The sequence below is a fragment of the Lingula anatina genome, chromosome 2 (genome assembly GCF_051362555.1).
Source record: "Lingula anatina isolate TDL-2025a chromosome 2, LinAna3.0, whole genome shotgun sequence".
In the NCBI taxonomy this organism is placed as follows: domain Eukaryota; kingdom Metazoa; phylum Brachiopoda; class Lingulata; order Lingulida; family Lingulidae; genus Lingula; species Lingula anatina.
In genome coordinates this window covers 46,193,221-46,202,557 of record NC_141768.1, presented here as the reverse complement: position 1 = coordinate 46,202,557, position 9,337 = coordinate 46,193,221, and the positions used below count along the sequence as shown (strand labels likewise).

At 40.1% G+C, this 9,337-nt stretch overlaps 1 long non-coding RNA gene across 1 annotated transcript; it reads right to left on the bottom strand.

Annotated features, from left to right (window-relative positions):
• Positions 1–7,356: 7,356 nt before the first annotated feature.
• On the bottom strand, positions 7,357–7,581 carry LOC147763761 (uncharacterized). Its single transcript, XR_015333093.1, has 2 exons — positions 7,453–7,581; positions 7,357–7,420 (listed from the first exon to the last, which is right to left on the bottom strand). It is a non-coding gene; the product is annotated as an uncharacterized LOC147763761 (long non-coding RNA).
• Between the last annotated feature and the right edge of the window lie 1,756 nt (positions 7,582–9,337).

Genomic DNA, 9,337 nt, shown 5'->3' with positions numbered 1-9,337 from the left:
CTGACATAAGATGCCATTCAAAAGAAAGGAACACCCCCAGAAAACCATATCAACAGTTTGATGTCAGTATAAACTTTGAGATAAGATATTAAAGAAAATGATAGCCTCCGGACAGTGATATGTTACACAGTCAAAGAACTCACTACAGTAAATCATGAAAAGTCAGTAATTGCGGGTATGACCTCCAGCAGCCGCTTGCAGCGCCCTCATCCTACATGGCATACCCTGTGACACGTTTTTTAGAGTTTGGCTGGGGATATCATTCCACGCAGTGATATTTGCCTGTCGCAGTTCATCACTATTTCCCGGCCGAGGACCATAGCTATTAATTCTGTGAGTTACTTCCGCCCACAGATTTTCAATTGGGTTCATATCTGGAGAGTTTGCAGGCCAGGGCAGTTGCTGAACCCATTGGTTTTGAAGAAAAACAGTGATTCTGCGGCCTCGATGTGGGGTTGCGCAGTCGTCTTGGTACACAAAGTTGTTCCTGAAGATGACTCTTACCAATCGAAGCATTGTTTGCTGTAGAATGTTTCTGTAGGAATCCTGGATGAGGTTGCCTCCTAGAAAAACCAACTGGTTCTGGGCACCAACATGAAATGCTCCCCAAACAGAGACGTTACCATCCCCTGCTTGCACCCTAGGCAGTACCCAATCATCGGTTTATGTCCCTCGTACACGTCGGTGGACACGAATTCGACGATCAACCCTAAAAAATCCATATCTGGCCTCATCACTGAAAACGACGTGATTCCAGTGTTTTGGCTGCAAACGCACGTGGTCCCCAGCCCATTGCAGACGTCGCTGTATATGACCTCCTGTTAACAGTGGTTTCCCTACTGGCCTTTGTGCAAAATAACCGGCTTGCAGTAATCTCTTGTTCACGAGGGACCTTGAAACGGGCGTTTGAATGACATTCTGCCTCTCTTTTCTGGGGACACTGGTTGTCTTTGTACGACCAGCACGGCGTCCTCTAGGGAGAAGGCGATCCTGTCTTCTTGGTGTGATACGCGGACACCCTGGTCGAGGTATTGGAGTAGGTGCCCCTGTTGCAGCAATTCTTTGGAGAACTTCACAAACGGTTCCTTTATAAATGTTGAATTACCTGGCAATGGCTGTCCGTTTCTGGCCATTTTCTCTTAGAGCAAGAATCCCATAGTAAGCTGCGTTGCTTAGCTGTCGAACCATATCTTCACTAATGTACCTGCCAAGTTTCAGAGCGATCCCTTTGTTGCTTCTCTAAACACACTCCAAAGATTGACCACACCCATGCGTTTTTATACAAGGGCAGAAATTGCCGAAAAGACCACCCCTCACATTTCTGACCACAGAACATGCAACTGCATGCATCAATTGTTTCGAGAGTTGTGTGGTAATTAGGTAACACACCTGGCTACACATGGAGTGACACCTCAGCTTTGGATTTAAAGTAGTTAGAGAGAAATTAAATATTTTGTAGAAAATTTACTCGCCAAAAAATAATATTCCATATTAAGTGGTAACCCTGTATTTTACGAACATTTGAAGCGCTTAAAACGATTTTATTTGTAATTTGTTTTTATCCCTAAAATTAAATCTTTCTCAAAATGCGCGGAGAATTTGAAGGCACGTATAGATTTCAGTTATAGTGTAGCAAGGTGACCGACTATTGGTGCATGTGTCCCAAAGTCATCGGCGTATTTTCTTTGATTACATATCCTACAAAGCTACTTATTTCCCCCAATTCTAGACCTTGAAAACGATGAAGCCCATAAAAGAAAAGTAGGGCTTACCTGGTGAAGATATTTCCTTCCGAAATGTACAGGAAGACATGACAGTCATAACATCTTGTCAGATAACAGGGGCGGATCCAGGATTAATTGAAGGGCGGGTCCGCGGATTCGAAGCCGACCTCCCCCCCCCCCCCTTGGCGTGGGGTTCTGGGCCTGCTGAAAGGCCCCGAAATTTTTTGGAATTTAGAGGGCGAATGGTGCCATTTGGTACTATGAGTCAGCTAGTCAAAATTCTAATTGGAAGAGGGGGGCCATATTATACATTTTTGTTGATTACCGACATGATGAAAAGTTAAAAAAAAAAAAAAAACTTTAAATTAGACTTCAATTATGTTATAAGGTTTATCAAAATTATCAAAAAGGTGTTTTCAAGTAATCCTGATAGTTGATGGGCGTTTGTGATGAATAATGGATTGTTTTAACTTCATTCTAGAAAATCCATTCTAATAAATTGCTTACAAGACCAGCTAACACAGGAGTAGTGAAAAGGTTTAGCAGTGACGACTTGACGTGAAGTTGAATAGTACTCAATCCACTCAATCTGTGGAATGTCAGGCGACTCCATTCCAAAAAAAGGTGTATTATTTGGGGCAATCCAGTTCCATTAGAGGGGTGGCAGGTGGGGCGAGTCCATTGCATTAAAAGGGGTCACAGGGGGGGAGTCCATTGCATCAGAGGGGTGACAGGTGGGGCGAGTCCATTGCATTAAAAGGGGTGACAGTTGGGGCGAGTCCATTGCATCAGAGGGGTGACAGTTGGGGCGAGTCCATTGCATCAGAGGGGTGACAGGTGAGGCGAGTTAATTCCATTAAAAGGGGGTGACAGGTGGGGCGAGTCCATTGCATCAGAGGGGGGGGTGACAGGTGGGGCGAGTCCATTGCATCAGAGGGGGTGACAGGTGGGGCGAGTCCATTGCATCAGAGGGGGGTGACAGGTGGGGCGAGTCCATTGCATCAGAGGGGTGACAGGTGGGACGAATCCATTGCATCAGAGGGGTGACAGGTGGGACGAGTCCATTGTATTAAAGGGGTACAAGGTGGGGCGAGGCCATTGCATTAGAAGGGGCAACAGGTGGGTGAAATAATATTTAAGCTTACAAAAGAATCATCCCATCTTTTCATTATTACGTTCAAATATCAAATTAGGTATTTAAACTAAGAATAGGCCACCAAATTAAAACAATTCACGATAGCAAAAACCAAAACCCGTCAAAGTGGGACCCTCCCTATATAAAAAAATATAGGAAAAAATTTATCCAAACCAATAAGTACCATATAGAACAAAAATCTCATGTGAATTTTTTAAAGACCAGGAACTTAAATTTATATAAATTTGAACTTTAAAATGTAGGTCGTTGGAAACCATTTTAGACATTTTATGTCAGTGTGCTAAAACAGCTTGGAGGGGTTATTGAGAAAATTATGGTAATCTTATTACTATTAAAATTTAGGTATCACAGAAAACCGTCAACCACAAAAACATTGACATTATTTACAGATCAGAATGAATTTGAAAGTCCTCAATCACTAAAAATAACTCATTTTCAATTATGATTACTTTTATCCTTATCATAATATTTTCATAACAAAGTGCAAAATAAAACGCCAAATTTCAAAAGTTTTTTTTTTATTGAGTTTTCACATAATAGATGTATGAAGGAGCCTGGGTTCCTGTGTGTGAAACAAAAGCTAGACATCATAAGTTGCTTTCAGGCGGATGCTTTGCAGAATCTCGTTGAGCTCCTGAAAAGATAGAATAATGTTTACAACTTTGAAGTAAACAGACAGGCTCTTAACATTCTAATAATGCATGTAACATCACAGGGCAGAGGGCACTAATAAATGAAATAATGGCGTGCACGTTTATTAACTTGTCTGATGTTCAGGTTCAGCTAGCGTAAAACCAAAATGTTGACGCGCATTTCAGAGCAAGAGATCATTTACAAATTCTCTTCAAAAATTATAACAAATATATTGCACATATATAATAAGTTTTCATACAGTGAACCGTGTAATGGAAGAACACACGCCACAATGGAGACAACAGGCTGTGCAAAATATGCATCTGTTAATGATTGTATAATGGGTACTCGAAATCCTTGGACCAGAAGCTCGGAACTGTGACAAGCATCATCCAATGAATAATTATTGATTTGGGTAGTAATACTTACATTTAAAAACACACGACATTTTAAATTAGGTCAAAATATTCAAAATCAATTGTCAAGGCCGGGGCACAAAAATAAATGTTCAAACAGAGGGTTATAAAGTGCAGAAGATTTCAAGCAAACTTTAAATATCATCAAAAGTAAGATGAATGCACCGATTATCCTGAACATTTGGAGTCCCAATGCACTCTAAGCAATAATTTCTACCATTCTGAGAGACATACATGTACAAGTAACAATGGAAATATAGTAAAAGGATCATGTCATAAATATTTGTCGTAAATATTTTTCTCATTCTTCTGCACCTTAAGTACTATATATAATGGCTGTGGTTGATGAAGAAATTGTGATACTCACAAACATACATTTGCTTCCACGCCTTATAAAAGCTCGACCTTCTGACTGCTCCACACATACTGTTGCCTCTACAACCGACTTTGTCTTACTACCAAGTGAGCATTCGGGAAGACAGCTCGCACTAAGATGAACATTTTGTTGTTATGCAAATAACAACAGGTATAGCTCATTTTAGGCGAGAGGAGGTGAGAGGTTGTTATTGAAACTGTTCACGAATGTTCAATAAACCCGGTGGTGATACCTTCATATATAATATGCTCAAAGTCGTGCAAATATTCTGTCACATACGATACTCTACAAGGTCAAGTGTATCCCCGGACCGGGGGCGTCTCGATAGTCCGAAGGTTCATTGGTCCGAAGGTTCATTGGTCCGAAAATTCGTAAATTTTTCATCAGATTTTCAACAAAAAGGTTCATTGGTCCGAAGGTTCATTAGTCCGAAAATTAAAGGTCCATTGGTCCGAAGGTTCATTAGTCCGAAGGTTCGATAGTCCGAAGGTTCATTAGTCCGAAGGTTCGATAGTCCGAAACATTTTAAGATGTTCTTCGATTTTAAGAATTATAATTACAAACGGAATCTAAGGGTGCGTTCCCAACGAAACTATCATTCTACGTAGATTGATCCAACTCCACCAGGATTCTCACTGTATGCAATCAGATTAGCAATCCTGGAGCTGCTAGGGGGTGATTAACTTTCGTGTGAACTCAGCTTCTAGAATCTTTATCATTTCGTTTTGAGTGCGACCGAAACGCACGTGAAAATTATCCATATAGGCCTAGGTCGTATTGTTTCCGTAAACTACTCTTTACAATGTGGGGAAGTTTGGGGATATGCAGTGGCTACCCTTTCCAACTCATGAACACCATACATGTTTCACATGAAATATTGAATAAAGATTGGAACGCATAAAATGAGAGGACGCCTATAATGGCATTTAATCGAATGGCCTGTGCTATTATTTTTGAATTGTATAAGAAACTGATAAAAGTGGTTTTACGCTCCATCAAGGCTACCTTTAAGCGCAAACTGATTATTTTCAAAAGAAAAAACCGGGTGTTTCAATTACGAAATTTTTTGGATTGCGGGAGAGTCCCGTTTTTCTAGAGACCGATTGCGGTTATTAGCCGTAACATTATATCATGTTCATTATGCTTTCTCTTAAATTAAAAGCCTCGGGTGCATTTGTCTTCCCAATGGCGGATCCTGAACATTTAAAGAGGGAGGGGGTGTCCGCGGATGCAAAGCTGACCCCCCCCCTCCCCCCGTTTAAATGGGATTCGACATTTTGGGTATTTAAGAGAGCGAACGGTGCCATTTGGTACGGTCAAGAGGGACATATCAGTGTGGTTTCTTTTCAGAAACCGAAGGGGGCGGAGTCAGAACCCCCTCTAAACCCCCTTCTCCTTGCGAAGCCTGAACGTGCCCATGTACTACGCGTATATCCCTTTTTAGGAAAATTCCTTGCAGAGGAAGGCAATGGCTGTGCAATATCATGCAAAAATGGGAGGATTTACATCCTCTGTATCCTCTATGATTTTGTCTAAGCTTTTGAAAAATATCTAAAATCGTAAGTGTCTAGGCCGTACGTGGCATTTCATACTGGCATCTCGTAGATCTCGCAAGTGAGACGTGCGATTTTGGGGTCCGCCATATAGATAAACGTCCTAATAAAATATTCGTCCCGATATACACGTCTCAATAGATTTACGTCTCGTTAAATTTACGTGCCGATAGATCCACCAACAGATTCCTATAAACCTTTAGATCTTTAGAACCAGGTACCGCTAGATATATCTGACGTAGTGGGCCTGGCTAAAATGCCGATATCAACTCGAGGTACAGGCATGGGGCTTTTGAGTAATAGCCTGACTGCTAGTACTGACCCACTTAATTAATGATTTAATTACAACCTGATATTTATTACCGTATAGGTATGGTAAGCTCTGAAAAGGCGCATACTCCCTTAGAAAACAAATTTCACACGGGTAAACGGCATTTTTCCTGGACTGACTTTACCAGTCCATCAATCCAAACTATCCAAGAGCACTTTTACAATTAGTTTGAGTTTCCTACGATGTCTTAAGATACTATGATTAGAACTCAAATTCTTCTAACCTACACATTACTTAAATTATGTAAAAGTTATAGAATAATTGCATTTCCAAACAAATTATGTTGTTGTTCGCACAGCCCACTCCCCTACCCTCCCCCCCCCCCCCCCAAAAAAAAAAAAAAAAAAAAAAAAACAGCCGTTCCGCCAGCAGTATTGTATTACTCATAGGGATGAGGATGAATTAACTGGAGTGTAAACTTGGCATATAAACAAAAATTACGAGCATTTACGAAAACAAACTTTTCCCTTACTAGGGCTTTAAACATAAAAATTGTATCAGAATACAGTAATATGCTCAAATATCCACAAATAGTAATACATATTTAATTCCACCCCCTCTTCCCCAGCAATACTGAAGGTGCTGAAACGTTTATAATCTGAAATAGAAATGTGGCAACGCCATATCAACCCGGTGGGCCTATTTATTCATTTATTTATTTATGAAACGTAAAATACAAGTGAGAAGGCAGTTTGAACATGTTGAAATATTCTAAAACAGTTAAACTTCTAATCTGATGAACAACATCAAAAATGCTGTCTTTGTAACAAATTCATTTAAACGAAGAAAAACGTACTATGCAAAAAGTAGATACACTCGTGACTCGTGAGAAAATTTCCATTTGATTTTACAAAATAAACCTTTGCAGTTAAATATCGTCAACTTCCAATCCCATGAAAAACATTAAGATCTGTTTTTTTTTTTTTTTTTTTTTTTTTTTTTTGTAGCCTAACTAATGTAATATGCTAGTATTGACGTTATTTTTGCCCGTGCAGACCTAACTTTTAAACCCTCTACCAGGGCGACTGATAGATTTTTTACAGATATTCACAGATGTGTCTCTAGATAAATAGGTGGTCATTATGAGACACCAACAATTTTCGGGGCCCTTTACGCCAAGGGGGGTGGGGGCTTTGCATCCGCGGACCCCCTTCAAATAATCTTGGATCCGCCCCTGTACATGTAATTCACTATACACTTATACAGCGGGCCTACATTCGGACTATCGAACCTTCGGACTATCGAACCTTCGGACTAATGAACCTTCGGACCAATGCACCTTCGGACTATCGAACCTTCGGACCAATGAACCTTCAATGCACATTCGGACCATTGAACCTTCGGACCAATGAACCTTCGGACTATTGAACCTTCGGACTATCGCTACGGCCCCACTGGACCTACTACACATGTAGCCCAGGTGTAACAGGAATGGGAGTCCGCTAGCAACTGTAGTCCGCTTCCCATTACTTTGTACAGATGACATTCGTCCATATACTTACCACAATACTCCAATTAATCCTAATCTGTACTAATCATATGGACTTCCATTCCTAGGACTTCCACTCCTGTTACACCTGTTTCCCCTATGTGAGAAATATTCTGAAAAATCAGCATTGGGTGTCTTTCTTTACGCACACACACACACACACACGCACATACAAAAAATTCTGCCATGCTGCCATACATTTTGCTCAGTTAGGGGAATTGGCCTGGGGGCTAAAATTAAATTTTCAGCATGAAGCCCACGTTCGCCATTCATGGAATTAGAAGTTTTAACTTAAAAGTTTTTAACGCGAACAAAGACGCGATACGTCAATAATGTAGGCCTATGAATCATATCGTGTTGAATTTCTCAGTCTTATATAAAACAACTTGCACCAGATTTTAGTCAATGATCAAACCTTGTTGATGAATACCCTCTGGTATCAGCAAGGAGTTTCAACAGTTGTAACTCCTTGGTATCAGGGACCTCTCAGGGACCACTCAAATAATATGCAAAATGAAAGTAGGCCTACCAGTACAACAATAATTTTGTGACATACTACAAGCGGACCCTGTGGCCAGAGAGAGAGAGAGAGAGAGAGAGAGAGAGCAGTTGTTGAATACGGTGATGCTGACCTTAATTCCAGAGACCATTCACCAGGAGACAGTTGATACAAATGAGGAAATGCGCTTTTAAATGAACGCAGGGTAGGAGGTATTGTGTATTCGTATAATACGAAAATGACGTCGGTGATGTTCTATTTGAACAATAATATTCTGAATTAATTTATGGCAACTTGATAATGATCATATTAGATTATTTCTTCAAGCTGATAATATAAGTATGATCAACAAACTGCATGTACTTACAATGCTATGTAGGCTAATGCTAATGCTAATGCTTCGGTGATGAAAAAATACACCGAAATAGGCGATTTTCTTTTATGCCAATTTTCCTTTGCATCAAAAAAATATTTTGAAAATACATTCTATGTGCAATTAGTGGATTGGTAAAGTGAAAGGTGACGAAAAGCTCGGTGTATTTTCTACATATTTAAAAACAAATTTTGAGAAGACCATAACAGGCCCGTAGCCAGGGGGGTTCGGGGGGTTCGAAAGAACCACCCTTTTTGCTGGGAAAAGGTCCACTCTGGGTAAAATTTGATCTAGGTACATAAAGTTTTTAAAGAAAAAGGTCCACTTTTTCAGAAAAAGAACCCCCCTTTTGACATTGCTGGCTACGGGCCTGCCATAATACGAATAAAAAATTGTTGAGGCCTACTATGAATAACCCAGCAGGCACACAACGTTGATTCAACGTTGAATCAACGTTGATTCTCAATGTTGAATCAACGTTGAATTTATGTTTGAAAACGGAAGTTTGTGTCAACGTTGAAAAGTCAACGTTGAATCAACGTTGAAAAGTCAATGTTGAATCAACGTTGAAAAGTCAACGTTGAATCAATGTTGAAATGTCAACGTTGAATTTGTTGTCGTTGAATCAAAGTTGAATCAACGTTGAAATGCCAACGTTGAATTTGTTGTCGTTGAATCAACGTTGAATCAACGTTGAAATGTCAACGTTGAATTTGTTGTCGTTGAATCAACGTTGAATCAACGTTGAAATGCCAACGTTGAATTTGTTGTAGTTGAATCAACGTTG